This window comes from Python bivittatus, unplaced genomic scaffold, assembly GCF_059951505.1.
Source record: "Python bivittatus isolate LINGU-HERP-01145 unplaced genomic scaffold, Pbiv_v1 ctg000480_np1212, whole genome shotgun sequence".
NCBI classification, from domain to species: Eukaryota; Metazoa; Chordata; class Lepidosauria; order Squamata; family Pythonidae; genus Python; species Python bivittatus.
In genome coordinates, this window is record NW_028277075.1 from 94,405,594 (window position 1) to 94,413,273 (window position 7,680).

Below are 7,680 nucleotides of genomic sequence, written 5' to 3' on the forward strand. Positions count from 1 at the left end.
GGTACACAGGGTTGTGCCCAGCAGGTGATTTTGGTAGGATGAAGGAATGTGGATGGGGGTCTAACTTGTTCAGAGATTAGTGATTTTGATCTGACAAGAAGGCCCAGGAAGACCACAGACGAAGAGTTACTCAGGAAAACAAAAGCAAAAAATGGACAAAAAGTGTTAAGTAATTATGTGGAAAATGAACATGTCATTTGCATATGCCACTTAAGACCTGCAGGGATCTTTCAACCCTGCAGGAAATCTAGAGCCACTCAAAATGGCCTGGCTTTGGTCATCCATTTTTTTAAACTCACAATTGCTTTAGCCATGATTTGCTAGGCAATTTGCTGAGTTCACACAGAATTGCAACAACAATAGTGAACTCACAGGCAACATCCAGTAGCCCACACAATCAGTGTAAGCCTTTCATAGAGAGGAAAGGTTCTAGTCCTCCTTCTCTTAGCAGATCTGCATATAGGTGGATCTGCAGGGAGAGCCTTGAGAAACAGTAGACGCATTCCTCTTGTCTCATTCCTGGGCCACTAGTTTAATGCTCTATTAATATCTTCTGTGACATCCCCCAAGCTCCCACTGGTTTCACAAGCACTGAGAGTCAATGTAAAAACACTGTATTTAATTGTCAGGTGAGTTATCTTTTCCAGCTTCACTGCACATTGCTGACTTTATTACCTGTCAAGTCCTTTGTGATGAGAAGCAAACTAAACATGCACTGAAGGAAATATGCGTCAGCAATAAATGCGCTCTTCATAGTAGTTGGTTTAAGTTTCAAAGGTGGGAGTCTCTGTTACCTATTCTAAAATGCCTCACTTCACCATAGGTATTTCAGGTAGATTAATGGCTCACTATATGGTACAAAGTCAGTGATGCAGGAATGTTACCTTGGGTGGCATAGGTACAAGGTACAAACTTTAAATCTACAAGCTTCTTTTTTTTTTCTTTGTCTTTGCAAAATAGCTTAGAAAGTTGGTAAAATTTAAACAAGCTGAACAAATCCAGCAATGCTGCTGGTGCCACGAAGCCCCATGGCTGCTGGTAGACTTCAAGCTTATGGGAACTAGTTTGCTTTTTACTTGAATCTTGAGATCCACCAACAAGAGCCAAATGGAAATAATGTGCCCTGGGAAATAGTATGACTACAATTATTATTACTACTACTTCTACTACTACTACTACTACTAATAATAATAATTTTTTAATATCAGAATGGAGCTTACGAAAATTCAAATAATTATTACCTTAAAGAATGGAAACCATTGATGGACTATTTGCAAAATGCAGGCAGGGCGAAGCTTACCTGGGGATTTGAAGATTAGATTATAAATGTAATGGGATATGTTTTGACAAAGAATTATTCCTACTTAATGCATTAAAAACTAGCACTTATGACACTCTTATTATTCCTAAGACCAGAGATAGATTGGAAGTTATCTATTTTTCATGTCTTTTTTCTTTTTTTCTTACTTTATCTCACTTTTTCTTTTCCTTTTCTTTATAATTTATATTTTCAATTTTCTTTTTCATTTCTAACTTTTAACTTTGTAATCTTAAAATTTCAATAAAATACTATTAAAAAAAGAAAGAATGGAGCTTACATTTCTTCCACACATGAAAACCTACTCTTGGTTATTTTAAGTTTTAATACGATCGTGGATGGGAAGAGAGAATCATTTTGGTGCTGTTATGGTTAAATAATTGTGAATCAGAAGTACTGGCCAATCTATTGTAAATCTCCAGTAGATCCCATCCAGATCTACCTTCTTCCTACCTGTCTTAAAAAATACTGCTTCTTCGGGTGTTCCATGATGCTTTTCTTGATTGGGGGGGGGGGGCGGGGGGTTGTAAACTGGCTGCCTACTTGCCAAATCAAACACTGACTGCAGATGTGTTGTTTGATTCTATTGCTTTGATTTCAAATGGATTGGCTGGAACAGAAATGTAATAAATTAATAAAATAAAAGCAGTAAATGTTAAAACTTTGGGTAGAGCTTTATTCGGTGATTTTCAGATGCAAAATTTATGATTATTGTTGGAAAATTACTGTGAGTAATTTCCAGGTTAATTTGTATCCAGTATCATCTAGTCAATCCCTATATCCAGATCAGAGCAAGCACACCTGCCACTTAATTCAGCTAGCAAAAAATATAGCCTGATGTTTGTTTATTAAACATCAACAGAGATCAGTAACACCTAACTGGCAAAAGTAAGACCAAAGGCAGGCGAAAGCAGGCAGAGACATAAAAAAAGGGAATAATTTACATTCTATCTATCTATCTATCTATCTATCTATCTATCTATCTATCTATCTATCTATCTATCTATCTATCTATCTAAAAAGTACAGAACTTTCCAGAGCCACTGGAAACAATATTATGGATTATTTGCATGGACAATCTCAAAGGAGGGGCCTTTGGTTATTCCAACCTTAACCCTTTTATGTAGATAACAGTAGCAGAATACAGATGGAAAGTAGGACACCAGGTGATCCCTCTCTATTCTACTCCATGAAACAAACAATCTGGTGGACAGGGATAATGCATCCAATAACCACAAAGGGCTTTTTTCAGTTGCAACTAAGCATAAACATACCCTGGCAATATCTTTTTTCTACTGTACTCCCAGGATATTGCCTTCATCTTGTCCACAACATGTCAGCCATTCCTACTTGTATGGCTATGAAAACAGTGTTTTCCCACTTATTCCGGCCCCCTCCAAAGGCAGCCTTAAGTAGGGCTACCAGATCCAATCTGGGAAATCCAGATGGCAGCAAAGAATATGCAGACTTTTTGCAGTCTCCTTGTGGCTGTTTGGATTTCTGCATCCCAGATCCAGTAGCCTTCCATCTCAGGGGGCCCAAAAGCTGTCAGGCTCTGCCACTTATTACCTCAGAGGGGAGCCAGGCAAGTGCAGTGGCTCGAACCACAGACAAGAGAGAGGGGATTGTGGTCAGCAAGGGAGATAGCACATTTCAGGCTGGCATAGTTTTTTCTTGGGTCGAGGATGGTTGGCGTGCTGTTCCGCTCAGCAGTGGGGAGAGGCTCCAGGAGAGAGAACTTGCAGTAATGAAGAAGATGCTACTCCAAAATGGATAAAGGCGTCTTTTAAAATGACACAGCCCGTGAGGGAATGTGGCCATCCTTCTAGACATGAAACAGCAGCTTCCCTGATCTGAAAAGGACAAGTCACCATTCTCTAGCACTGGGGAGGCATCCTGTTTTCCCCTTCTATGCTAATAACACCGCGGTGGCCATACCTCTCTGCATTGGCACCTACTGCCTGAAAGTTTTCTGATTAGGGACGTGACCCCTGCAGCTGGTTGAGTGCAGCATCTGGCAGCATGGCGAATGCCTTTAGCATGCAAATATGTTTGAATCCTCATCCCTGAAGGGCCAGATATAATAGACATGCCATGCAGGTGATTCAGCATGACCTGGGGTGAAGAGTTTCTAGACAGCAATGGTCTTGATTAGGGTTCTAGGATTTCAAACTACTATCCTGTGCAAAGCATGGTCTACCACTGTTCTTTGTTAAAGGAGTTCAACTTGGTGCTTGTGCTACAAGCACAAGTAATAGTAGTTACTATTAATGCTGGATGAATAAATTCCCTTCTCACCCCTATGGGTTCTCTGTGTCTTCCTCAATCTCGGGTCCTCTACCAGAGGCCTGGGAGTTTGGGGGTTCTACGCAGGATCTGAGCTGTTCCCAGCACTGCACTCTTCTGGACAAAGAGCTCTGATGTTGTTCCTGGGATCTGTTGGAGCCACTCTCCCAGCTTAGGAGTCACGGCCCCGAGTGCTCCTACCACCACTGGGACCATTTTGGCCTTGACTTTATATATATAAAATAAAATTAAATGCACTTCTAATCCTAGGAAAAGCAAAATATCTGTCGATTAGTTACATATTTATGCAAGTTAATCAGTTGTGAGCTCTGATGTTGTTCCTGGGACCTGTTGCAGCCATGTTCCCACCTTAGGAGTCACGGCCCCAACTGCGCCTACCACCACCAGGACACCACCATACACACACACACACACACGACTTCATATTTTGAAGTTGATAAATGTTCTATATCTATCTGTCATGAGCCACAGTTCAGAGTCTGACTCTGAATTATGGCTCACGACTCTCTCTCTCTCTCCCCCCCCCCCCATATCCTGAAATAAAACCCCCATAATTTGAACAGTGCCTTTCCTATTACACTTTGTCCTTCATCTTTTCACATATTTTGATTAGACACACTCAGAGTGACAGGGTGGTTTGGTTAGCTCTGTGAAAAATAACCCCTGAACATTCAGAAAGGTAAATAAAAAGTAAGTAAAAGTGCTTTACTCACACAGGGATTTTGCATTTTATGCACAGCTAATCCATTCCTCTTTCAACAGAGGCAACTTCCACATATGGTTGAATCGCATCTTTACACAATGAGGGATCCCACCACCACAGTGTAGACTGGGTTAGATCACTCTTACTAAATTTCATTAATGTGCATCAACAGGGTGGGTTTCACATGCAACATAATGCCACCAGCAACACAAAGGGACCATGGCAGACATGCTGAACCAGCAAGTTGCAATTCCTCTAGAGTGAAACCAAAGTGAGAAGTGAAACTGGCTTGTAAAAAAAAAAAAAAAAAAAATCCCCATTGGTTGAATGTTTGTATCTTTTTGCATCAGAAATTGTTACAGATGAAGTTTGGTTCCAGTGAAACAGCTATCACATTGCGGTGTTCAGAAGAATACTTTGTCAGTTGCTCGCCTCTCAGAACATCATTGATTAACAAATTTACTGACCAGGCTGAAAAGAGCAAGATTTTAGTATACGTATTTAATCAACCAGTCCTCAACCAAATAAAATTTTAAACTCTGTTAATAAAATGGAATATATTGGAAACATTTTAATGACGATGTAACAGGCCACAGTGAATTTCACTCCACTTTGTTCCTCCTTTTCTCTTTTTGCCTCCCCTTTTTTAATTCCTCGCTTTTATTTGCATGGTAGTAGTTCCAGTTTAAATAGAATAGGGTACTTTTTCCTCTATTACAGAACTAGGCAATGATTTTGGCTGCAAGGACTGCTTGCAATGCTGGGGAATGGATTTGGGCAGGTATACCCTGTTATATTATGCACACCATTGGCTACACACAAAGCCTCCAGAAATCTCAACACTGCTGAATTTGCTAGAGAAGCAACATTATATTCGTCCTTGCTCATCTCTCTGATATTGCCATTGCTGTCAATTTCCTGGGAGGCCCTCTTCCTGCAAGGCCCATTGACCATAGAGACCTCTCATGAAAACCTAACATGTCAGACACTCTGGCTTTTGCACTGAGCAAGTTCTATGCTCATTGGACCTTGCAGAAACAGGGCCTTGAGGGAGATTCATAGTGGTGTCAGCACTGAAGTCAGGAGGGACACGGGTGGTCCTGGTCATCTGCAGAATCCATGTGGCCTGAAGCTATGAATTGATCACCCATTACTCCTGTATTCTTCAATCTCCACCTGATAAATGCAATAAAACCGTTAATTAAAAAGAGAGAGAAACCTTTGTTTCTCACTTGATGTTTAAAGGAGCAGGAAAAGGTAAGGTATTCTTGAAATGTGAAAGTTTTACTTTTTTTTTCCCCTGCAAATGTTTCAGGCAAGTATTCGTATAAGTGCTATGGATCTAATGTGTATGAAGCTTCAGCCTTTCATCTGTGTGCCTTTGGAGAATCACTTAACTTGCACAACTGCAGGGTTCAGATTTGATGTTACCTGGTGGCAACTTTGGATTGGATTAAAGCAATTAAATTCTCTTTGTAAAAGCAAGACAGACCATGAGCAAGCTCTAAGAAAATCTGCCATTGTTTTTTTTGCAAACCCTAGCAAGTTCAGTTGTCACATGAATAGTTTTACTAGGTCTGAAGCAGCTGTTGTAAATTTTGAGAAGCCTTGGCAAGTCAACACAATTGTGGAAATGTTTTGCACATTTTCATGGTGGTAAACTCCACTTGAGTATACATGGAACAACTTCTGAGGACATTCAAGGAATTCTGGGAATTGTAGTCTTAATACATTTGGAAGGCACCCAGTTGGGGAAAGTTTGTGCAGGCAAATTCGAGGAAGTTTTGCTAGCCATCCTGGAAGGGGATGGATTCAAATGATTCTATCAGTTCATGGAAGGAGTCCTTCCGTGAACCCAAAACTCAGTGAAGACTGCCAGAAAGGGAAGTAATTGCCCTCTTCTCTTCCAATTGTCTGCATAATTCTCATGCTAGCCCAGAGGAAACTCAAAACCATCCATTTTGGGTTTTGGGTTGCTTTACTTAAATCCTAAATCATGGATGATGATTTATGGTGTGCATTCTCCTTGGTTCATAATATATTGATACCTGCCAAGGAGGCCGTCTTTCTCCTTTTCTTTTGAATTTCAGTTTAAAACCTCTTGTCTGCCTAATTAAAAATTCTGAAAATGTCAGTGGAAGGACAATAGGGGAGTAGAAAATCAGATTTTATTATGTACAGTTTGTATTTTATGTTTTATAGGTACACTAAAATTAGCTCCTCCTAATTTTATTAATACAAGAGTTTGTTTTCTATCTAGTTATTTTATAAACTGGAGAAAATCAGACTTGAAGCAACTGGGTCACAGCAACAGTATAGAAAAATATAAGGACTGGTGCTTTATGTTCTGACTCCCTTTTTAAATCTTCCCATAAGATTTTCCAGGAGCCCTTGTCAACAGGTACATTTGAACTTATCCCCTGTTTTGATAAAGGTGAAAGAAGAACTAGATAGAAGGTTTACAGGTCCTTATCTGGGGTACTAAAAACATGATTAAGATGAATATAACTCCAAGGTTAAATTATATTTTGAGGGGATTTCCCATATTTATTTCATACTATTTTAAACAAATTTACAGGATATTCCTTATGCACCCCCTACACATACATGTTGCATTTTGAGGAAGGAAAGGAAGAATGTAACAACTAAGTGTATTCATCCATGCCTAGTTTCACTCAGTGATGTTTTGCCACTTCACGCTTACATGAACTGAACCTATAGGTTCTCTGCAAATTCTGGATTCAGAAAAATATAGCTTATTGGTGAACCAGCTTGTGATTCTATGTATAGGATTTTCCTCCTGATCAATCTGCAGTACTAGAAAAACAGTCATAAACAGGGAAGGCTTCCATTTAAAATTCCTTCAATTTTTTTGCAGGGTTATAAATTTAATCCTTGCCCTTATTGCACACATCCTTTGTGTGACAATTTAAACAGGATTTTTTTTTTTTGTAATGGCACAATACATTCTTTGCCCCCCTTGCTTGTCTGACAACCTTCCCATTCTTTCTATGTAACAGGAAGAATTCTCCTGTCTGCGGATCCCTTTGCAACAGCAGCAACCAGCTTGAAAGGTAGTTTACCAACTTCAGTTGGCTATTGACGAGCTTGTAAACAAATTCATATATTTGTCATGCTGATTATAGTGTTGGCAAACACAATGGCTGATCATGTTATAAATGTTTATCAACACCCGCACTCACCCACCTGCTAAGAGGTGCTACGCTTTAATGAAATTGTTTGACTATCAAGGCCGGTTGCTAAGATACAATGTTCTCGTTACTGGGGATGTGATGCTTACAAATTTCTGTTATCAAATAATGATTAGAAATGTGCTAACCTCAAGGTGTTC

General features: G+C 39.7%; 1 long non-coding RNA gene across 1 annotated transcript in view; it reads right to left on the reverse strand.

Annotated features, from left to right (window-relative positions):
• The window catches only part of LOC112540442 (uncharacterized), a 46,107-nt gene extending 41,649 nt beyond the window's left edge, over positions 1 to 4,458 (reverse strand). The window contains exon 1 of the long non-coding RNA XR_003084527.2: positions 4,339 to 4,458. This is a non-coding gene — a long non-coding RNA (uncharacterized LOC112540442). The remainder of the gene's footprint in view (positions 1 to 4,338) is intronic.
• Between the last annotated feature and the right edge of the window lie 3,222 nt (positions 4,459 to 7,680).